Raw genomic sequence first — 24,971 nt, forward strand, 5'->3', positions numbered from 1 at the left:
CTCGGGCGTTGTTCAAAAACTGCCAATGAGGAGCGTCAAAACCGCTAAAGCTCTGGCCCACTCGAAACAGAATGTCCGAGCCCAGCGTAGCCCCATGGGGTCCAGCAGCATTGTCAACTACATACTCATCAACGTGAGTAGAAACTGACAACTTGCGTGTTATGGAAGCCGAGGGTTTTTTCGGAGGTGGGCCGACGTTAAGTGAACCATGATGGGAGGTTGGAGCTCGACCATAGTGGACGCCCCGACCTGAGGAGTCGGCTCCACAGCCGAGCTTGTGGCAGCCGGAGCTGGTAGAGGAGGTGTCTTTTCAGTCCTCTTAAGGACCTCGGCGGGACACTCAGACTTTTGTGAGCCTCTCGGGCGTTTGCTTCTTTTGGCCCCGCCACTCTCCAAGATGTTATCAAGGTCGGAGTCCATCTCTCCTGCGCAGTTACACCACAACATGAGTTATCAAAAAATAAAGTAACTCCGCATAATGCAAACATACATGGGATAAAAAGACAAGTGGAGAGAAACCTAACTGGAACTCTCCCCCGAGCTTGTGCTCGGTGACCACGAAATTCCCCCATCTTCAGAAGAGGCGGGGGGAGTGCCTTCCCTATGGTGGAAGTCAACCTCGAAAGGTCCCTATAGTCGTTAGTCCCATATTGGACGGCTATCCCATTCCATACCTCGTTCAGGCTATACATGGTGTCGTATTTCTCGAGCCAGCTATCAAACCTATGTACCCTATCATCTACCCAAGACCATACATAGAAATAGTTCCTATCATCCTTACATAATATTAACCTATCGGGTTTATGCTTTAATAGGGAGGGGGACCACATATTCGAGCTAAGGATGATTGTACCTTGATCATCCAAGCCCGAGCTTGAGGCCTCGTCATTGGCCTCATTCCCCGATTGTGGACTCCTATGACGAACTGGAGGTGGAGGCCTCGCATCTCTCCTTGGAAGGAGGTTACTGGTTGGCAGAGGCACAAGCTCCCACCGGTCGTATTTTTTATTGGACCAGTCCGATGTAGACTGATCCTCTCCTAAGAGCCCACAAGCCCAGAGCTTGTCTTCATGCAGGAGATAGGAAAGGGATCTCCTGCCTTAAGGAAGTTGGAGCAGAGTCTCTCTGTGCTCCCTCATCTCCTTGGTAGGGGTAAGGCGATGGTAGTTGGCTGGAAAGTCAAATGCATTTCAACTAAGTACGGGCCTTAAAACGCAGTTCGAGCGCAAAAAAGAAGGGGGTTGAAATACTTACGAATCCGTCTGAACGAATAGCATCGAGACGGGGCTAGGCCATCTGTCCAGAAGAAGGCCTTCTTGAAGTCAGGAGGATGATTGGGAAGGTCTTCAAACATCTTCTTCTCCTTCAGATAGCTCGAGAAGTAGTAGAAGCCGTCCCCTCCCCGAGCTCAGGAGGGATTGCTTTTCAAGCAAAAGAGATATAAAATCTCCTCTGGTGAAGGTCTTACCCACTTCAACTCGTGATATAGCGACCTCAGGGCAGACAATACCCTGTAAGAATTTGTGTTGAGCTGGAAAGGAGCCAGCCCAACAAAATATGTGAAGTCCTTGAAAAAAAACTTCAAGGGCAATACCACCCCTGCCTTCATGTGCTCCTGGCTCCAAGCTGCATATCTCAGCTTGCTGTCAGGATTCCCATCTCCTAGAGCGCGGCAACTCCGCTCGTGGGAGGTCGGGGTTCGGCACCTTAGCGAGCCTAATAGTCCTATGCCGTAAAAGGCCAGAATATCGGTTATCTGGCCTAGTGACGTGACCGAGCTCCAGTAATGCTCGGCCTCAAAAAATTCTTTCTTCGGCTGCGAGGTAAAGGTTTCCCCCATCAGTGAGAACTGAAGATCACCTGGTTTGAAGGCGATTGTCACTTTAAGCGCAGGGTCGAGAGGGATCGGTCTAGGCTCGGTGTCCGGATCTGGATGAAGGGCGACCCTTAGTCTTTTCATTTTCCCTTCTTCGACTTCGTCTATCTGACGTCGGAAGTGGTCTCGAGTGTCCTCTTGCTCACGTCTCAGTTCGTACTCCCGAATTAAGCGTTGGTTGCGAGTGAATGGGGATTCCGGGCTCGAAGCTACTGGTGAGTAAGGAATCGCGAGCTTTGACCCCCACCACTTTCCCAAATTCTGCAGCATCTAACAAGAAAGCAAAGGGTGAGGGCCAAGCGAGCAAGAAATAAATAATACCTAAGCTCGAATGATCGAGACTACAAGGCAAGCTCCATCCAAAGGATGAAGCCAATCTCAGAGCGTGTAACGCAGTAGCAATCTTTGAGAACCCTTCCATGAAACGCCTATAATAACCTGCCAATCCAAGGAAACTTCTAACCTCAGAAGCATTCTTTGGCCTTGGCCAATCTCTGACTGCCTCAATCTTTGCTAGATCTACCTTAATCCCATAATTACTGACAATGTGCCCAAGAAAGGATACCTGAGATAACCAGAACTCACATATCTTGAACTTTGCAAACAACCTGTGTTCCCTCAGTCTCTGTAGAACCAACCTCAGATGCTGCTCATGCTCTGACTCAGACTGAGAATATACCAGAATATCATTGATGAAAACGATCACAAACTGGTCCAGATAATCCTTGAACACTCAGTTCATCAAATCCATAAAAGCAGCAGGGGCATTAGTCAATCCAAAAGACATAACTAAGACCTCATAATGCTCGTACATGGTACGAAAAGCAGTCTTCGGTATATCTCCCTCCTTGACCCTCAACTGATGATAACCAGAACGAAGGTCAATCTTTGAGAATATCTTCTTACCTTGCAACTGATCAAACAGATCATCTATCATTGGCAAATGATACTTATTCTTAATTGTCAGTTTATTCAGTTCTCTGTAATCAATACACATCCTCAGAGAACCATCATTCTTCTTCACAAACAGAACTGGCGCACCCCAAGGTGAGAAACTAGGTCTGATAAAACCCAAATCCAACCGCTCTTGCAACTGTACTTTCAACTCAGTTGGGGCCATTCTGTAAGGTGCTCTGGACACTGGCTCTGTTCCTGGTGCTAGTTCTATCACAAACTCAATTTCTCTATGCGGTGGCAACCCTGGCAAATCTTCTGGAAACACATCCAGGAATTCATAAACAAGTCTAGTATCTTCTGGCCTCACTGGCACGACCTGAGTGGTATCAACCACCCTGGCTAAGAATCCAATGCAACCTCCTTGCAATAAGTCTCTAGCCATCAATACAGAAATCATGTGTAACACCCCAACTCCAGGGACCGTTACGGTGTGCCTTGTAAACAGTGCTAAACTCGCTAATCGAGTCGTTTGGCCAAAAACATGTAACTAGGTATGATTAGCAGTTTAGGGATTAAACATTTTGGTTAAGATGTAACGTTTCACTAGAACGTTTAATATATACATTGGGATCCCGAAAGTATAATTTCAGAGTCTATTACAAAAAATATTTACAACAGACCGTTCTAAGAGGCAAAACAGGGTTTAACCCTAGTTCCACTTTAAACCTCGGCCGTGATAGTCGAGCAGCTGCATATATACACATCATCACGTAAGCTCTCCAACTCAAGGATGGTCCAGCTTCCTCTTGCCTCTACCTGCACCACATAGCACCCGTGAGCCGAAGCCCAGCAAGAAAACACAATAAAGCATGATATAATATCAACAATAATCATAATAGCCACTCAGAACCAACGGTCCAAAACAGATAGGTGACAATAGCCAAAAGTCATAGAAGTGAGTACAGCTCCCTCTATCCATGTGACGATAGGGTCACCAGGGCTTAATTGATAGGTAGTTCTTTCATAAGTTTGTTCAGGATAGGTGCATGGTGATTGGTCACCAACATAACCATCCTCCCGACTCTAGAGTCGTAACTAAGGACAACGTCCCCCAGCCATGTGACAAACAATCGCCGGGGTCATATACCTTGGCTATGATCATCTGGTCTTAGACCAGGCAAGCGCTTATAAGTTCTTCGACCCTAGGATCGGTCTAGCATTAATGCCATAGAGTCATTCAATGCATGTTCTTCGACTTTAAAGTCGGTCCCTGACTAGTCAGTGCCATACACAAGCAAGTCATGCCACCAAACATATATCACATGTTCAATATCCATAAACAAGGTATTCAGCATGCTTACTAAACAGATACCAGTACAATTAGGACCATGTACAACCACAGAGGCTCAAGCTCTGAACAATATCATACCCAGTATACAAAGCATGTCCTAATCACATGTTTCTCATGCATCATATGCATTATATCCAACAATCCAACATGCACCAATATTAGCCATGCATGTCACGTTCGATAGTCAACCAACATGCATCAGGAATAGCCATGCATGTCATACTCAATAGTCAACCGACACGCATCAAGGATAGCCATGCATGTCATACATAATAATCAACCGACATGCATCAAAAATAGCCATGCATGTCATACATATATACAGGGTGCAGTTTTCTTACTTCAAAGTCAAGCTAGAATGATTAAAAGAACGACCCTTGAGAACGATCAACTTTTAGTCCTTTAGCGGTCACCTAGTCATAACCAAATATAAGATACCATCAATAAAAATGATCAACATAAGTTCCCAAACCAATATCTAGCCTCCGGGACAACAATCCCCACTTAACCGGGTACTAGGTTCAACCCCGAGGCCTAGGGCTTGAATCCCCAAGCTAAAAACACCATTCTGCCCAAAATGTCACTAAGGGCCTCGGCCCGCCCTAGCTGTGTCGCGCCGTGCCCCTCAGACAGAGACTACCCTCCCTGCCAGACGCCTTGAGCCGCGGCGCACCAAAGCCATGCCGCGGCTCAATACCCAGTTTCGCCCAAAAACTCAGCACGCAACACCAGATTTTCCTCTGCGTTTTCCCTTGAAACCAGCCCTTCAATCCTGTCCCAAACCCCAACCTAACACCCAATTCAACCACCAAACATCGTCTACAACTCACCCTCATCATAAACCAAGTTAAGCCTCAACTAAACTTCCATTAATTTTCAACTAACACATCAAAATCCTAAACTGAAAACTTAATAGAAAAACAGGGTATAGCTCAAAACTCAGGTTCAATTCCTTACCTTAAGCTGGTTTGAATCCTTCCCAATAGCTGAGCTAAGTCTAGAATCCCCAAGCTTTGATTTCCCTAGCTTGTTCTTCAATTGGCTCTCAAAAATTGAAAGGAGGATGAAGGAGAAACCTTGTACGGGAGAGAAGGAGATAAGGCTCTGTTTTATTCTGTTTTCCACAGCCTTCTAAACACTCAAAGCTGATATAAATCCTTAAGGTCAAAAGACCATAATGCCCTTAGGCCAAATAAATCCCTCTAAAGGCTTCCGAGGGTAAAACCGTCCTTTCTCGCCTATCTCGTTAATTATAATTAACGCTCTCCAATTCCTGCTATTCTCAATATTCTCACATACCAATAAATCATATCCCATTACCCCTTTATTCCCGGTAATGCTCTAGTCATCAATATGACCCCGAGACTCACCCCGAGCCCCGAACTTAAACCCGTTATGACTAGACCGAACACTTACATCTCATGATCGTCTCATGCCGAATAGTTCAAACCAATCCACCTTATAATGTGGCTATATTAATTAATCACAACCATGCACCCAAAATACACAATTACGCCCTCAACGGGCAAGTTACCAAGATGTCCTCATATTAATAAATACTCCCATATGCATGCATTCACTATCATATAATAATATAATTCACGTAAACATGCATATAATCATTAAATATCATAATAAATCAATTATGGCCCTCCCGGCCTCCTAATCAAGGTTCTAAACCTTACTAGGAAATTTGAGGCATTACATCATGGGTATGCGAGGTCCATGCACAGTACCAACAAACACAAAAGGATCCTCACCATCAGGCTCAAAGGTGACGATCTTCCTTCTGCAATCAATGGTTGCCCCATACTTGCCAACCAATCCATACCCAATATCATATCAAAGTCAGTCATAACCAAGTCTATCAAATCCACTGATAACTCTCTGTCCTCCACTGTCACTGGCAAAGATCTGACCCATCTCCTGGATACCATCTAGTGGGTAACAAAGTTCCAAACCCCACAGCATAAAAATCACAGGGTCTACACAATCTATCAATAATACTACTATCAACAAAAGAATGTGTAGCACCAGAATCAATCAATACATTATAAGGGGTTCCAGCACTATGAAGCTGACCTGTAACTACTGAGGGAGAAGCCTCAACTTCTGCTTGTGTCAATGCGAACACTCAAGCTAGGGCCAAGCTGTCCGCTTTACTGGGTTCTTCCTTTCTGGCCTTAGGGCAATCCTTTTTAAGATGACTCACTACTCCACATTAGAAGCAGACCCTTGCCCTACACTCTCCCAAATGATGCCTCTTACATCTAGGACATTCAGGATAAGACTTCCAACCTTCATTACCACCTAGACGACCCATTGAGATACCACAGGATCGCCTATTAGGACCTGGAACTGGGAAAGTGTCAGGAACCTTCCTCTTCTGCTCACTGGGGGGCCTATACCCTACCAGAACCCACAAATGGAGAACCTGTCCTCCTGAACTCTTTTCTGGCTGCACTGTCTCGCCAAATCTTGTTCTCTGCACTCTCAGCTGTGAGTGCCTTCTCAGCCACCTGTGCAAAGGTAGTAACCCCAGCCACAGTGGTAATACGACATCACAAGCTAATCTGGACTGTAGCCCCTGAAGAAATCTCTCTCTTCTGGTCCCATCAGTGGGCACCAGCTCCATGGAAAATTTCGCCAACCGATCAAACTTTAAGGCATACTCAGTGACTGACAAACCTCCCTGAAGTAGCCTAATGATCTCCTCAGCTTTAGCTGCCCTGATGGCATCATTGTAATATTTCTCGTTGAACAGAGTCTGAAACTCTTCCCAACTCAGGGCATTAACATTTCTGGTCTGGGTAATAACCTCTCACCAAATTCAGGTATCCTCCTGAAACATATAAGTGGCACAGGCCACCCTCTCATTACCAGTCACCCTCATGAAATCTAGAATAGTGGTAATCATACTCATCCATTGCTCTGCCTTGGAAGGATTTGCACTGCCTTCGAAAACTGGAGGTTGCTGCTTCCTGAACCTTTCATAGAGAGGTTCCCATTTATTTCCAACCTTAGGCAGCTGCCCAGCTGCTGGCACCGACACAGGAAGTGCCTCTGATACACTGGCCACTGCAGGTGCTTGTTGTTGTCTTAGGAGACGAAGCTCTTCCCCTTGTCTCAACACTGTTGCCTGCAGGTCGCTAATTATCTGCTGCCAGTTTACAGGAGCTGGCTATGGAATCTGTGACAGGTCATTCTCCTGACCCTGACTATTATTATTCTAGCCTTGATCACCCTGGCCAGCTGAAGTATCTGTCTGCCCTGGATTCATTCTTATTACTGATACCTTGCTAAAACAATGATCAATACGGCCAGTCAGGTAGTAATAACTAAACATCTTGCCGCCTTACGGTCCGAACAAGCAGACAATTATCATATTCCACAGTCATACAAATATGCAATCAGATACATGATTATAGCATTTAACACTTAGCATGTATTACATAATAATTCACAATCAACAATACTAATAAGTATGTTCTAGCAATCTCAGTACTATTTAGCACACAGTTGCTGATGATATAATATTTCAGGGCATAGGTTTAACATGATGTCTCATGCATACATGTAAAGCATATATACTATATTTAAGCAGTTATACATATAACTACATAAATAGTTACCAAACCATGAGTCGAGCTTGACTTCAGTGACATGTATGCATGCCCAGCCAGTCTACAGGAACCCTAACCTTGGCCGCTCTGATACCAAGTTGTAACATCCTGGTTATCCCATAACAGTTACGGTGAACCAGAAATTTGACTCGCTACTCGAATTATTTGGTTAAAAACGTATTTCTAAGTGTTATTAACAGACTAAGGTGGAAAACCAATCAAAAGGAAATGATATATTTTATTTAATACATAAAACTGTTCATGAGCCCATAAAAAACATTTACAAGTTATTTACAACTCAAAATGGTCATTATTGTTTCAAATTTACAAACCCGCCGACCTAAGCGACAAAAATAGGGTGAACCCCCTAGTTCCTCTGAGAACTCCTTGGCCGTGGTGGTCAAGCGGCTGGATATGTATACATCACCACCTAAGCTCTTCGCTCAAGGCTGGGTGAGTTTTTCTTTCCCTTTACCTGCACCATATAGCACCCATGAGCCAAGGCCCAGCAAGAAAACACAATATAGCATGAATATAATATCAACAATGATCATAATAATCATTCAAGACTTTCAGTCCAAAACAGAGGAGTGACAATTGAAAAAGTCACTAAGGTGGGTTCAACTCCCTTTAGCCATGTGACGATAGGGTCACCGGGGCTTAACAAATAAGTGAAACTTTCACTAGCTTAAACAAGATAGGTGCATGATGACTAGTCACCAACATAACCTTCCTCATGACCATAGAGTCATAACCATGGGATACTGCTCCCTAGCCATGGGACAAGCTGTCACTTAGGCCTTTGGCCCTGGCTCTGAGTAATTAGCTTAGACTAGTTAAGCGCTTATAAGTTTCATCGACCTTAGGGTCGATCCAGCATTAATGCTCTGGAGTCATTCAATGCTGATATCGATTAGATCTAATCTTTAATCGGCCCTGCGTTCAAGACGCTTATGCAGTTTCTGACTCTCAGGTCAGTAATATGCAACCAGTGTTGTCCCTGACTAATCAGTACCATACACAAGTAAGCAAGCTCTGCTAAGCATTTAATATGCAATCAATGTCCACAATTATCAACCAACATGCCTCAACAACAATCACGCATGTCATATACACAGGGTGCAGTTTTCTTACCTCCGGTTCGAGCGAGAAATGAAACAAGAACGACTCCTGAGAATGATCGACCTTTTGATTCCTTAGTGGTTACCTAATCATAACCAATAATAACCTTTATTAATGAAAATCAACAATAAAAGGGTCTTGACTTAAACTCCACTCTCGGGACCTCAAAACATGCCACCCGGTGAGTAGATTCGATCCCGGGCCTTAAGGATTGAAACTCCGAGCAAAAAACCCTTAAAAACACTCAAAATGGGATTCTAGAGGAACAGAGTAGCGCTACAGCGTTGCTCAATAGCGCCCCAGCGCTATACTCAGAACCCCAAACCGCCCAACTGAAGTCCTGTGTAGCGCTATAGTGCCCTCTAATGAGCACTGTAGCGCTACCCCCAGACAGATTCTCCCCTGAAACCTCCTTCGACTCTTCAATTCTAAATCGATTCTAATGCTTCCAAACCTCATTTTTGGTACCAAATAAACCCAAAAATCATCCTCACATACCCCAAGCATCACAACCACAAGAACCCTAGCCAAAACTCCCAACAAAACCAAGCATCCAACTTAGAAACCTCAGCTGAAAACTAAAGCTAAAACAGAGCAAACCAGGGAATTTAATGGCTAGAAACTTATCTCAAACTCATATTATGATGCTCTTCAATGGTGGAACACATTCCCAAGCTCACAAGACTTACTTCCCAAGCTTGAATCCTCAAGTTAGGCTCAAAAATCCAAAGAGAAAATAGAAGAAAATAGGTATGGGGAAGCTTCAATCTATGCTCTGTTTTCACTACCTTTCCACAGCCTTCAACGGCTTATATCTATCCTAGGGGTGAAAAGACCAAAATACCCCTAGGTCTAATAAGGGTTTCTAAAGGCTCCCAAGGGCAAAATTGATATTTCCCACTTATCTCGTTAATCATAATTAACGCTCTCCAATTCCTGCTATTCTCAATATTCTCAAACACCAACAATTCATATCCCATTACCCTTTAATTCCCGACAACGCTCTAATCATTAAAATCACCCCGAGACTCATCCCGAGCCCCGAACTTAAACCTGTTATGACTAGAACGCTAATTAATATTCCAAGATCGTCTCATGCCGAATAACTCGAACAAACCCACATTATAATGTGGTCTCAATAATAGGTCACCGACATGCATACAAATATACAATTATACCATCAGCGAGCCAAATTACTAAAACACCCCTGTAATGAAATGTGGACCCACATGCATGCATATAACATTATATTATAATATAATTCACATAAACATGCATATAATCATTTAATGACATAATTAAACAGTTATGGTCCTCCCGGCCTACTAATTCAACCATTAAACCGAATTAGGGATTTCGGGACATTACAATTCACAAAGTGAATGGGAGGATAATTGGAAGAAATTAAAAGATGCTTACGACCTATCGAACAACATTTGGTTAATGAACAATATACAACGAGGCATATGTGGGAAGATACCTTTTTGCGTGGATATTATTTTGGTGGGGCTAGAGCAACAAGAATATGTGAGTCTATGAATGCATTCATTAAAAAAGATTTAGAAAAGGGACTATCGCTGTGGATGTTCTTGAGGCATTGTGATAATGGCTTAGTTGCTTTGCGTTATAATGAAATGGCAAAGGATTACAAGACAACTATGACTGAACCATTGCTAAACCAGACAAACATGCCAAATGATGAAGAACAAGCCGCTTCAATCTTTAAAAGGGAAATTTTCAAACAATTCAAGGCTGAGATAAGACGCGCAGATAAGTATGTTATTTCAAAGTCTAAGAACTTACCTAATTATGATTTATATCTAGTGTCAAAGTATATGAGTCCTAATCCTAAGCGTAAGGCTATTTATTCTCATGATGAGGAAGACATTAGATGTGATTGTTGTTGGGTTGACACCAAAGGAATACCATGTAGACAAATTTTTGCATCCATGAAGCATTCACACAAAGCTAATTTTCCACTTTGTCTTGTCAATTCTCGTTGGCTGAAAGATGCAAAATACATTGATCCTAAATCACTTGGTAAAGAGACAAGATGCCCACATCCCAATGTTGTTCAAAATACAAGGTACGATGGAATAAACACACAAACAAATTTGGTATCATACTATGCTACCAAATCTGAAAGAGCATTTAATAAGGCTATGAATGTGATGTCGACTTTGGTGGTAGACCTGCAGAATATGACAGAGAATGAGGACGATGATAATCGAGATGAAGACTTTCAATTTTCATTTCAGATTAATGATCCAATACCTAAGGCAAATAAGGGTAGACCTACTCAATCAAAATCCTCTCGATCAATATTAACTGAAGGTGGTAGTCAAAGAAATGAATCAAATAAGCCTAGATTATGCAAAACATGCAAAGGTATTGGACATAATTCAAGAAACTGCCCACATAAGCAAGATGGTGTAAAAGAAAAAGGATCGAAGGGAGAAAAATGTTAAAAAATCATCTTAAATCATGGTGTGTAATTTTTATTTTGATAGAGTACTTTTTTTTATGAGTTTTTTTACTTATATGTGCCCAAGTATTTTGCCAAAGTGTCCTTTAGTATGTATGAATTTTATAATCTATGTGAAAAGTGACATATCAATGCAGAGTTTTCCATCACACCCTCTAATCTAAATATAAATAACTCCTCAAATTTTACTTCATCATTTGACAAAAAAAATTTAAGACGTACTAAACAAGGTACTCATACACATGATTAATCACAAAATTGTAAACAATATTCAGCTAACTAATACTAATCATTATCTCAATAAGAAAGATTAATTGTTTTGCCCCTGTGGCATGACTTTCTCGTCATAATTATACGTCCAAACTATTATCTTAAGAAAATATGTTAATAAGTCAAATTGCCCAAAATAAGATTCATTTGCAAAATAAAAGTGTATAATTACTTGCCTTTCCTTTCTATATAACTTAACTATATATGTGGTGGCATTCGAGTATTTGTCCAAATTTTTCAGGACCATCATCATTGCAGTGGCGTGTAAAATGAGTTTCTTAACTTTATTGATTCTACGATTATAATTGATAATGTCATCCAATTACATATAATTTCATCACATGAACCTGTCAAGAAATCAACAAATACTAAGCAAAAGGTTAAGAACATGCACCTGCTAGTGAGATGAGTCAAGATTGTAGGCAGCAAGTTGATCTTTCAACTCAAGTGCATCATCATCATCGCTGACTACCACCCACTAAGAAAAAACAATACCATCACTAGATTTGCAGAGACAACAACATTGTTACACCCAAATTTTGAGGATGAATAAATGAGCCTCGAAATGTAGGCTCGTAAAGCGTAAGTTCGAAAATGACAAGGGTTAGTTGTACACTTGAATAAATTGACATGATTCCAGATCTGTGATCAGAGTTCGAGCATGAGTTGCAGGCTCGAACACACCAATCTTCTCCAAGGAATGAGTTCGACCAAATCACTAGATGAGGAGGAGGTTATAACCAGGATGATGAGCTCAAAGTATGGCTAGCCTCGAAAGCACGTTAACCTTTCATTCGAGCTCAATGACGCGTTTTGTACACGGGAAGACTGTTATGAAATCCCTATTTCCAAGGGATTCATTATTACCATATACTAAATCCCTATTGTCATGTGATATTATGTAATTAATGCATTTATGATATTTATTTCATATTTACTTGATTGATTGTAACTTTCCTGAATCAGTATAGATAGCATGGTATTTCTCATTTGTAGATATGCATAATCTTATAGTGAGAATACTCTGTTGAATTGTTCTGAGAAATCTTTGAGAGTGTATTAAGAATTAATAATATTAATTCGTAGACTAGATAAATTTTAACTGCTGAACCACGTAAAAATCTAACTATTCATTTTTTTTATCTAACTATTTATTTATTTTTTCTGAATCTTTGTTTAGTAAAACATCGTCAACAAACATAAGTAATATCTATTTCTTTTTCTTGTTTTGTTTTGAATAAGACAAACCTTAAAAGGAAAAGGTTATATGAATATTCCACAAACTCAATGCATACAAACTCGAAATAAAGGAGAAAAACAAAATTGATTGCAATAGAACTTACCAATATCTACTGCCTTCGGATAGTCAAATAATAGGATGTCAAAATCTGGTAGAAGAAAAGGGGAACAAGAATAGTTACCAAGGGCTCCTAAATCTGCAAAAGTGATGAGTTTATTGAAACACAAAACCCCTCACGATTAAAGATTCAAAGTCTACTTAAACTATTGGTAATATGTAAAAGTAGTAGTGCTAATATATTTTAAATTAGATAAAGGAAACCTGGTACTAAAATTGAAAAGCCAAACCAGATAAAATTATTATAACATTATTACAAACACATGGTGGGCATCGGTTAAGAATTTTATGAAAATACAACCTTTATGCCTATTATTACTAAGAATCAAGTCAAAAATTAGAAAAACCCCAAAATTTCAAATGTATACAAGATTTTGAGATTAAAAAGTATTTTAGGGCACAGAAGAGAGTGAGAAAAGAAGAACAACAAAAAATACCTAATTATAGAGTGAAACTTTGACAAAACAACAAATATGAGGTTGAATAAAGAAGAATCACCAATACGAAAGAGCTCAACCTCCATTGTTATGGACTGAGTTCTCTCTTTATTTTTTTGTAATCGACAGAGTGAGAGATTTTTTTTTTTTAGTTTTTTGTTTTTTGAAAGTCAGAATTTTTAGAGCATCATTTTGATGTTTTCTATTTTTTTTTTCGCTTTTTTAACTAAGTTTTTTAAAAACTATTTTGAGAAAACTAATTCTTGTTTTCTGTATTTTCTTTTAAAGTTGTGTTACACCCAGATTTCGAGCCATAAAAATTGTGACTTCGAAAGCTGGATTCGTAATGAATGAATTCGTGAAGTCTGGAAAATGTCTGAAATCTAAGCTCGAGCCTGCGAAGCAAATACGACCTCGAAGATGATAGCCTCGAAATCCTCACAAGCTCGAAAGATAGACCCTGAAGTACATCTGTTCTCGGGATGGCCTCGGATCAGGGCTCCGAGCATGACACGCGTATGAGCTCGAAGTCATATGGCTTTGGGAAGATGTTATAGCTCGAAAGTCAATAAGAATCCTGGGTGAAAAGGGGCCTTAGTGATATAGGATAATAACTTTGAATATCCTAATGAGTCATCTATAAGAGACGCGGTCTACATTTATTACTATAAATCCCCTATAATCAAGGGATATTATTCGTTCAGTTATACGCCCCCTGATCTTCAGGGGACGTTTCCTTGTATATCGGATTGCAGGCCTTTAATGTCATTTAATTTATTTGCATATACGGAATAACTTCCCAAAATATGTGGGATAGTATTCTGAAATCTTCTCTATAAATAGAGAGGTCATGCATCATTGTAAAGGACGGAATTTTGGTGATCTTGAGGGAAAACTCTGGAGAATTCATCCTTGAAGAATTTTCAGAGATCATCTCAAGTTTAATAACAAAGACTCGTGGACTAGGCAGATTTAACTGCTGAACCACGTAAAAGATCTCGTGTGTTTTATCGTATTTCACTTGGCCATAACTGATTATTGTTTTCGTGCTCTTCTTTCACTGTTGACGAAAAACGGCGTCAACAAGTTGTGTTTTTTGAGATAAGAACAAAAATAAAATTTTTTCGCTAATATTTTCTAAAATCAATTTTCAAAAAATAAAAAATATAAAACATGTTTGAATGATGAAAACAACTTGTTTTTAGAAAACAAGATTATTATGATTGTTTTAAAAAATAAAATAAAACATTCCAAATAATTAATATAAATTAACTATGTTACTTTTAATTTTTATATAAGTTAATAAAATATTATAATCCTTTAAAAAAATACAACTAGAGAAATTTTAATATTTGAATAATTTTTTAGAAAATATTTAATTTAATATAAATAGAAAAATATCATTAGTTTACATTTGTCTATATAAACATAACTAAAATTATGCTTTAATATAAAAATATATTTGACTAAATTCTATTACTATAATCAGTCCACATAACTTGAGCAATATGATCTCGACAACTTGTCATTGTTGTAACGGATTCATCCAATAAATTCACTTTATATTTTGCTACACTCGTGTTAGCTCCCTCTATATTGTCTTCTTCACTCTCAAATTATTTTTCTTTCCCATAAATATGCATCATCAATATCTGCAATTTCAATGGTCATATTTCAAATCTAGCACACATCTAAATTATGCATCACCTAGTTACAAGCTTATTTTTCTTCTTCATAAATACATATAAATAAATAAAAGTACAAACTACCAACCATACCCAAAAATAATAATCAAACATATTGCGAAGGACATTATTGTAACGCCTTGATTTCCCAAGACGTTACTTAGGGAGTCTATTTAAAAATAATAAACAATAAATACTTTAAGACACTAAGAGAAAATATTTATTTAAAATTTAAGCAGACAATGAGATCTAATTATTTAAAAATAAAAATGTTGTACGCTAGGTTTAATAACAACAACATAAAGAAAATAACCATTCAAGTCTGAAAATTTAAAAACATAACATTTATTTCTAAAAACATAAAATAACTGGAGCGCAGCCTCTAACATGTTCAGTCCATGCCTCGAGCTCGCACCACTCACTGCTTTGTTCTGCCTTTACTTGCGCACAGAGTACCCGTGAGCTAACGCCCAGTAAGAAGAGATATGTAGGACATAACTCCCCAAACCAGAAAACATAAACTTTCAACTAAACATAAATAAACATCATAAGCATAATAATCATCGTGCGATATATAAACACCATATCACACTAACATAATGTGTGTTACACTCACACACATAAATACTAACAAGCCATGTTGATCAGACATGAAATGTAATCTGCCTTGCCTGCGCTGTACTCACACTCGGCAGTTCCGTGGTGGCATCCTATTATCCTGAGTTATACACACCCAAGATAATTCCTGCAAATGCTATAATCACACAAGCAACTAAAATCTAGTAGCACGCCTACTTTATCATCTAAGCATATCTATTAACTAAAATCCTTAGCACTATCCTCATACTAGTAAACCTGATGCAACAATTCAAGTCACAATATAATTACTTAATTCAACAAATAGGAAAACAAGGTTGTACGCATAACATACACCCTGTGCGCAGATGTCCACTCTTCTTACCTTAAATAGTGCGTTTTCCGCTGATGTGTCTCCAACTACTTGTTGTGTCACCTCGACGACCGCTATCTCCTAGACGTCCAATTACATAGCGAAAATTCAAGAAAAATAAAAAATATGCATTAAGGTTTTATTTTGAAACCCTAATTATCGAAATAATTTAACTATGTAATTTTAACATGCATGACACGTAAATTAAAATCATTTTCCACAAAAGGTTCAAACCATCATGTCACATGCACAAACAATGATGTTTCTAACGTATCGCATGAATTCATATAAATACTTTTTATGTGAAAATTACCAAAATACCCTTTAATATCATAATTACATTAAAGACTCAATAATTTTATAAAATTATCATATGACAACAAAATTTAATAAACAACTTTTCCTAAATCCTAAATAATCAGCAAATTCTCATATAAGACCAGAAAAATAATTTTTAACATTTATAAATTATTTTTCCTCAATTTCTCAAATAAAACCCAAATAATAGAAATAAATACACAACCAGCCCAAAAATCAAACTAACATATAACTGTTTAAAAATCCAAAATAAACTTATAAAAATTATTTTAGAATTTTCTGGGCAAAATAACTATTTTTCTTAATTAATTTTATAGAAAAACTAATTAATTAAATAAAAAATCATAACTGATTAAAAATATAATCTAATTATACAGATCAGTTTCTACACCCTACAGTATCACATAAAAATTGCCTAGGATTCAGAACAGTAGCATTAATATTTTTTTTATATTTAAAATATAAAATAAGCCAAATAAATCATGAAAATTACATAAATGATACAAATTTGAAATAAAATTACAGAGAGCCTTAGAATCTCATTTTAAACATATACAAAAATTCTCAGAATTTTTAGAATACTTTAAATAATTTTCCACATTTATTTTCTTAAATCACATATTTAAAAGTAAATAATTGAAGAAAATTATCAAATACGATCAAAACTGAAATCTAAACATACAAAGCCATTCTAAATCATACAGATATCATTGAAACATAAAATCATATTTTTCTGAACAATAAAAATATTTTTCATAACTAATCTTTATTTAAACTTCAATAAATCATAATAATTCAAAGAAAAATAAGAAAAATATGAAACCAGTTGGAAAATGCTCTAAAATTAATGTATTAATTTTTAAGATTGAAAAATTAATAAAAAAACCTCAGTAAACACCCAGATCGAGTGCCGGAGCTCTCACCGGAGTTGTTGTCTTCTTCGACGGCGACAAGGTTGTTTCTTTCGTTTCTGGCTACCCCAACGTTCCAAACCACTTGGAAACTTCCCACACATGTTCCAGCAGCCCAAAACAACCCTAAGACACAAAGAATCACACCACAGCCACCTTGGTCGAAGTCTTCTGTAACGCCCTACTACCTTAGAGCCGTTACTAAGTGAGTTTAAAAATAGAAATCGTGCTTTTGACTGACTCTAAGTGGTTTCTAAAACCAAAAGTGTGAATGAATCAGAATTTAAGGCTGTACTCTTTTAAAATGTTTAGTTTCATTGAAAACGTTAAGTATCAAACATCTGGGATCCCAAAATAAGGTTTACAAAATATTTACAACTCAAAAATAGATTTACACCAGGTTAACTATCAAAAGAATGGATTAATACAGCCATTTACAAAATGCCCCCAACCAAAGCAATCGGACAGGCCGAACATGTACGCGCCGCCCCCACGCTCTCCATACTCATGGCCGGTTGACAGACTCCTTGCTTTTACCTGCCACACGGAGCACCCGTGAGCCGAAGCCCAGCAAGAAAACCCAAATAGTACATAACATATGCAAATAATATAGCTGGCATAATTCACAGATAAATAGGAAAACCATCAGATTAAACAAGCACGACCATGCCGCCCCAGAGGCCTTACCAAAGCTTGGGGTCTCGGTCCTCACCGTAGGATAACTCATGTATCCCTTGGGTCCCACCCTGGCTATAGCATCCCATGTGCTGAGCGTTACTTCCGGCCCCACGATCGTACCCGCCCTTCGCCGCTCTCGGCCTTAGCCGTTCATTCCATTATAATCACACATATAATACATTATGAAATAACCATTCACACATACAATAGTTCATCTAAGATTACACATTTGCACACAATACAATCTAGGGTCGTGCCCTGCAATCACGCAATGGGCCCATGCCCTATTCTCGGGTGTTACGGTTTTCTTACCTGTATCCCAAGCTTTCCGATGCACCACGGTCACAAGCACGGTCCTCTAGCACGAGCCTTTCCAAAATCCTAGTCACAACACACATAAAACACTTTTAATACTAACCAAACCCAAAACCACTTCCCGGGACCAATCCCGCACTCTCGAGACTCCCAAATTCCTAAAACAAATCATTGGAAACATCCCCCGAATCCCCGGAGCAAAAGCTCAAATTTGTAAAATTTCAAGTCCTGAAAAAGGCGTAGCGCCGCGGCGCCCAGAGAAGTCAGAAAGCCCCCTGACTGTAACCAGCCTCGCGCCGCGGCGCCCAAGAACAGGGCCGCGGCGCGCCCTTACGAACCCAAAATTTCTGGGTTTCTCTCCTTCAATTCCTTCATCCAAAATACCTCCAAACCAGCCCAAACACATATATCAACCCCAAACTCAATTCCAAACTTCATATGAACCATCTAGCAACCTATAGACACTAGAATCAAGATCAAAACATCAACACACCCAAAATCCACACTTTTGATCTCTAATTTCAGCAACTCAAACCAAAACTCAAAAAAACTAACTCAAGCTTTAGATTCACAAGTCAAAACAGAAATCAAACTTAAATATGCATAAGATCCTTACCTCAAGTGGAGAATCCACCCTAAAAGTTTCCTTGATCTCCTCCTAAGCTCCCACTTCTCCTTCTCTTCTTCTTCTTGCCCTAACCTTTCTTTCTTCTTCTTTTTCTTCTCTTCCAATTTTATCAAAACACCCAAATGGCCAATGCCCAAACCGTGGCCCCCTAAATCCCAGCTGAAGTTGTCTAATCCCCTTGCCAAAAGACCATTTTACCCCCTTCTTAATAATCCTTCCTAACTAAACCTTCAAGGGCACTTAAGTCTTTACACTTCTATTTCAATTCTATCACTTTCTATCTTAAAACTTGTTACCCAAAGCAGTTACTAACGGTTACACAAGTTACTCAGTCGCCAAAACTATAACCATTAGTTCTCTCTTCAACTTACGAAATTCCTAAAGTACCCCTAGGCTCCTCCCGAGCTGGGTACAACATCCCGTTGTGACTTTTAGACTAATTGGCTCACTAGGACCGTCTCGATGCGTGCATCCTGATAAAAACACTACACTCACATGGCACAAATCACATAATACAATTATCACAGTTGTGCTCTAAAATGGCCAAATTACAATTATGTTCTTTTTAAGACAATCAGTTCTACATGCATACTAATTCACATAGTCATGCATCTCAAATAATCAAATAGTCATATAACGTGCATTAAATCATAATCATGCATTAAACTCATAAAATTCACACACACAAATCCCATTATGCCCTCCAGGCACACTACTCCAGGCCCTTAAGCCTTAATAGTGAATTTGGGGTCGTTACATCTTCTGTAATGCCCCAACTCCTGGGACCGTTACGGTGTGCCTTGTAAACAGTGCTAAACTCGCTAATCGAGTCAATTGGCCAAAACGTGATCTAAGTATGATTAGCGGTTCAGGGTTTAAACATTTTGGTTATGATGTAACGTTTCATTAGAACGTTTAATATATACATTGGGATCCCAAAAATACAACTCAGAGTTTATTACAGAAAATATTTACAACAGGCCGTTCTAAGCGGCAAAACAGGGTTCAACCCTAGTTCCACTTTAAACCTCGGCCGTGCCGGACGAGCAGCTGCATATGTACACGTCATCACCTAAGCTCTCCAACTCAAGGATGGTCCAGCTTCCTCTTGCCTTTACCTGCACCACATAGCACCCGTGAGCCGAAGTCCAGCAAGAAAACATAACACTTTTCATAAACATTATCAAATGATTATCATTATAATCACACTGAATATAAAGCTTTCAAACCAATGGGTGAACATCACATGATTCTAGCGGGAGAGTGGCTGTTAAGTAAGCCACTAGCCTCCAAGCTCTCTTTTCTAGCGGGAGAGTGGCTGTTAGGTAAGCCACTAGCCTCCAAGCTCTCTTTTCTAGCGGGAGAGTGGCTGTTAGGTAAGCCACTAGCCTCCAAGCTCTCTTTTCTAGCGGGAGAGTGGCTGTTAGGTAAGCCACTAGCCTCCAAGCTCTTTTTCATTCATCGACCCTCAGGGTCGGTCAGGCATTAATGCTCCTTGAGTCAGTCAATGCTAGTAGTCGATTAGATCTAATCTCTGTTGGCTTGCGTGATTCAAGCTAAGGCCGTTCTGACAAATAAGTCAGCGCTACCTGACCTGTGTCCAGTATCACTGCCGAACCTGACTAATGAGTCACAGCTTCACAGTTAACACTAACACTTTTGTCGATTCTGATTGAAGAGTCAGTGCATCGTGACTAGTGCCCAGTACCACTGCCGAACCTGACTAATGAGTCACAGCTTCACAGTTGATACTAGCACCTTTTGTCAAATCTGACTAATTAGTCAGTACCATACACAAGTAAGCAATGCTATTAATATGTATCATATGCCAGTTATCCAAGAATAGGGCATTCAGCATGCTTACTAAACAGTTTCTAGCATAATCATGATCATGCACAAACTCAGAGGCTCAAGCTCTGGACAATCTCATATTCATCATTCATGACATGCCCTAATCACATGTTTCTTGTGCATTACATGCATCACACTTAATCATTCATCATGCCTCAACAATAGTCATATGCAAATGGGCAAGATTGCCAAGCATTCATTATGCTATCAACATTTACATTTAAACATCCAACATGCATCAATAATAACCATGCATGTCATACTCAATAATCAACCAACATGCTTCAATGATAACCATGCATGTCACATATACACAGGGTGCAGTTTTCTTACCTCAGATTCGAGCTAGTACCAATATAAGAACGATCCTTGAGAACGATCAACCATTAAGCCCTTAGCGGTCACCTAATCATAACCATATATGGAACACCATTAATAACATGATAATCAAAGGTTCCACACCAATATCTAGCCCCCAAGAGATCAATCCAAACTAATCCAAGTAGTAGGGACACTCCCGAGGCCCATAGCTAAGTTCCTGGGGTCAAAACGAGCAAACGGGGTGAAAACAGGGCAAGGGCTGCGGCCCTAGCACCTTGGGCCGCGGCCCCCAGGGTTCTTTGAGGCTAGGGCTGCGGCCCAGGCCGCGGCGCCCAGCAAGGCCAATTTCCTGACACCTGCTTCTTCGAACTAGGGCCGCGGCGCTCAAGAACAGGGCCGTGGCCCCCAACCCTGGGCCATTCCCAAACGCGTTTTAAACACTCCAAATCTTTCAAAAACATACCCAAACATTCCCCAATCATCAAATCAAAGTTCCCAAGCTTCCCAATACTCCAAAACCCTCAAAACCCAAAGCTCAAACCAACCAAAAACTCAACAATTAACAAAGTCCAATTCTAAGCTTAAAAACTTTAAAATCTTAAAACTTCAAACTTAGATTACCTTCGATTGGGTTGTTTCTCGTCAAATCCTTCGGTTAAGAAGCTTCTAATCTTTCCTAGGATCGCTATGCCTCGACCCTCGCTTGATTCCGACTCCTAGAACTCAAGATTTCCTCAAAAAGGCTCAAACGGTAAAACAGACTGTTTTGAGAGAGAACGAGAAGTTTCTAACGTACGTTCTTATCTGTCAAGCTACTTCAAGCTTAAGTAACCTCAAATAAAACCTAGTGCTCGGGGTCCCGAAAACACCCCCGGGGACACTATAGTCAAAACTTCCAGAATTTCACCCTGATCTCAAATATTCCCAATCTATCGCCAAATAAACATTTCTATTACCCCAAATTTGACCCCGTTATGACAAAACCGCTAACTCATAATCTAAGATCGTCTTATGCCGCATGGCTCGAATATATCTCCATAATAATGAAATCTCATTCACAAATTACAATACGCACCCAATAGGCCAAATTACCAGAATGCCCTTATCATTATAAGTACACCCATATGCATGCATTTATCATCATATAATAATATAACTCAAATTAACATGCATATATTCATTTTATAACATATTAAATCAATTATGGCCCTCCCGGCCTCCTAATCAAGGTCCTAAACCTTATTAGGAAATTTGGGGCATTACATCTTCTTCTCTAACGCTGGTGTATCGCCAACAATGGAGCTCAAAATTGGTTTTTCTTGCTCTAGACCATTTCAACCTGTTTCTTCACGTCAAAACCGATTCTTGGAGTCCTCTAAGCTTGTTTATCACCAACCACGCACACCATACACTCTTGAACACACTTAAATCCAAAATTATCCAAGAATATGCATTTTCTTGGATAAAAATAGTGAATCACAGTCCGAGGCTTTATAAATGTATTTCTCACACTCAAAATGTGTATTTCTCACACTCAAAATGTGTATTTCCTCCCCTAGAATGATTCTACAATGTTCATTACTGCCCATATTTTTCCCAAGTGCAAGAACTAAAAAATTTCTTCTCTTTTAAAAAAAACGATAATTACACTCTCTCTCTCTTCAAATTTTTTCTTTCCTCACTATTTCCACGATTTATCCTTCAGATTATCATGGCAACACACGTTTTAGAATAGGTTTAGAAAAGAAGTTAGCGTTTGAAGTGGTAAGATCCTCTTTTCAAGGAATTCTTTATTTTAAAAATAAATAAACTAAAGTTCCTTAACTGATATCATTAGTTAAAATTAAAAAATTTGACCAATTTTATGAATATTTAATCATATTAAAGAGAAGAAATAAAGTCTCTAAAATTCCCTTTGAACCAATCCCAAACTTGAGGGTATTATGGTCTTTTCGCAAATTCAAATATTTAATATTATGGCAAACCAAAAAATTTACATATAATATGATAAAATAATTTTAAGCATATTATTATTACTATTATCCTCATAATAATAATAAATTTTTTAATTAAATAAATAACTTAACCCGAGCCGTTATTTATTCACTTGATATTATTCTCATGTTGTGATTCCACAAAAACTCAAACAGGAGAAACTATGAATTTTATTTCCTTTGGAAGTCATACATATCCAATATTCCATCAAAGGAAAAGAGAAAAAAAGACAAGGATGTACACAGTGGGAAAATTATGAAATTGCCCTTCTGGGAAATCGGATATTACAATTATCTTGTATCATGTCATGTAAGAGGATCCACAATATACAAAACAAATGATCAAACACATAAACTTCCAAAACCCAAAAAATAACTCAACAAAATGTCATACACATATATGTCTTTTGCTAATGAGGGAGCAACAGGTCCCTCTGGGAAAAAACCCTTTCTAATAAAAAAACCATAGATTTCTTTTCCTTCAATTAAGGCAAACAAACTAGCGGCTGCTGAAAGTATGCTCACTAGTGCTATCGTATCAAGTTCCACATTGGCTCCTTTCATCATCTCTAAAAGTTCAAATGCCTCCTTTGCAAGCCCATTATGAACATAACAAGATAGCGTGCTTGTGAAAGACACAATATCTTTAGATTCTATGAGTTCAAACATTCGATTTGCGTACTCTATGTAGCGTGCCACACTCTCCATAGACATTGATAATTGCATTTTGAAGCACTTGATCATATAATCCTCTTCTCATAATGTAACTATAAGTTTCTTTTACCAAGTAAACACTTTTCAACCCTTTACATGCCAGCAAAATACTTTCAATCATCATTCAATCAATGATCACTCCTTCCATTTGTGCCTTCTACTCAATTCTAAGGCCCTCACATGAAAATTGTTCAAATCATAACCAGCAATGATTTTGCTATTACAAAAAAAAAAAAAAAAAAAAAGAACCTAACATCTTATACCATGTTTTCCTAAATCTCATTAGAGCATTATTACAAACATATGGCGGGCAGAGGCCAAAACTCTCTCAACTATAACATGAATCATCTAACTTTATAACAAGCAAAGAAAAATTAAATGCGGACTTGACGTCATCCACACCTTCACTAATAGCGGCATAAGAACAACAACTATACTTTCAAAGATTAATGTACATAAGCTGCCAAATTATTAGAACAAGAGCGAAACTTATACTAAAAATACAAAAAAAAGACTCTAAAAAGAAATGAGATAATCGACTATTAAGCTAAACTAAGCTATATTGAAATTGAGAGTAATAAAATGCTCATGGAAAATAAATCAACCAATAGAAGCTGGAAAATCATTCATAGAAGAACTTCAAAGATTCTTTCGCAGATTTGAATCCTTTTTCTAGGGCACAAAAAGAGAGAGATAAGAGAAAGATATAGATAAACCTTGATTGAGTGAAATGCTCAAGAGAATGGAGATGTTGAGTCTGAGATTATTAGTGTAGAACCATTGGAGCCAAAGCACTTCGTAGGGAAGAACTCCTTTGTTGTGTTCTCTCCTTTGCTCTTTGTTTGTTTTCTGAGAATTTTGAAAACACACTTAAGTTGTTTTTTGAATTTTCTATTTTTTATAACTCAATTTTTAAAAGTTGTTCATAAAAAACAAAGCCAAACACTACTCTTTGTTCTCTAAAAATAGTTTTTTATTTTTTAGAATAGAAAACTATTTTTAAGTTATGAAGCCAAACATGCTCTTATAACCTTCCCTCACGTTTTCAGATTATTATGACTTATATTTATGCAACTTAACAACAAATTAATATTGAGGGACTTGAGTAAAAAAAAAAAAAGAATTACAATTTTTAATTGCTAAAAGAACCCTATTTAATATTTTAATTGATTTTTTTACTAATTATTAA

General features: G+C 38.6%; 1 long non-coding RNA gene across 1 annotated transcript; it reads right to left on the reverse strand.

Moving 5' to 3' along the window:
• Window positions 1-10,638: 10,638 nt before the first annotated feature.
• Window positions 10,639-13,634, reverse strand: LOC133828900 (uncharacterized). The gene is made up of 4 exons (XR_009891372.1): window positions 13,419-13,634; window positions 12,968-13,060; window positions 12,019-12,102; window positions 10,639-11,061 (listed from the first exon to the last, which is right to left on the reverse strand). It is a non-coding gene; the product is annotated as an uncharacterized LOC133828900 (long non-coding RNA).
• Window positions 13,635-24,971: the final 11,337 nt, after the last annotated feature.

The sequence above is a fragment of the Humulus lupulus genome, chromosome 4 (assembly GCF_963169125.1).
Source record: "Humulus lupulus chromosome 4, drHumLupu1.1, whole genome shotgun sequence".
Lineage (NCBI taxonomy): Eukaryota > Viridiplantae > Streptophyta > Magnoliopsida > Rosales > Cannabaceae > Humulus > Humulus lupulus.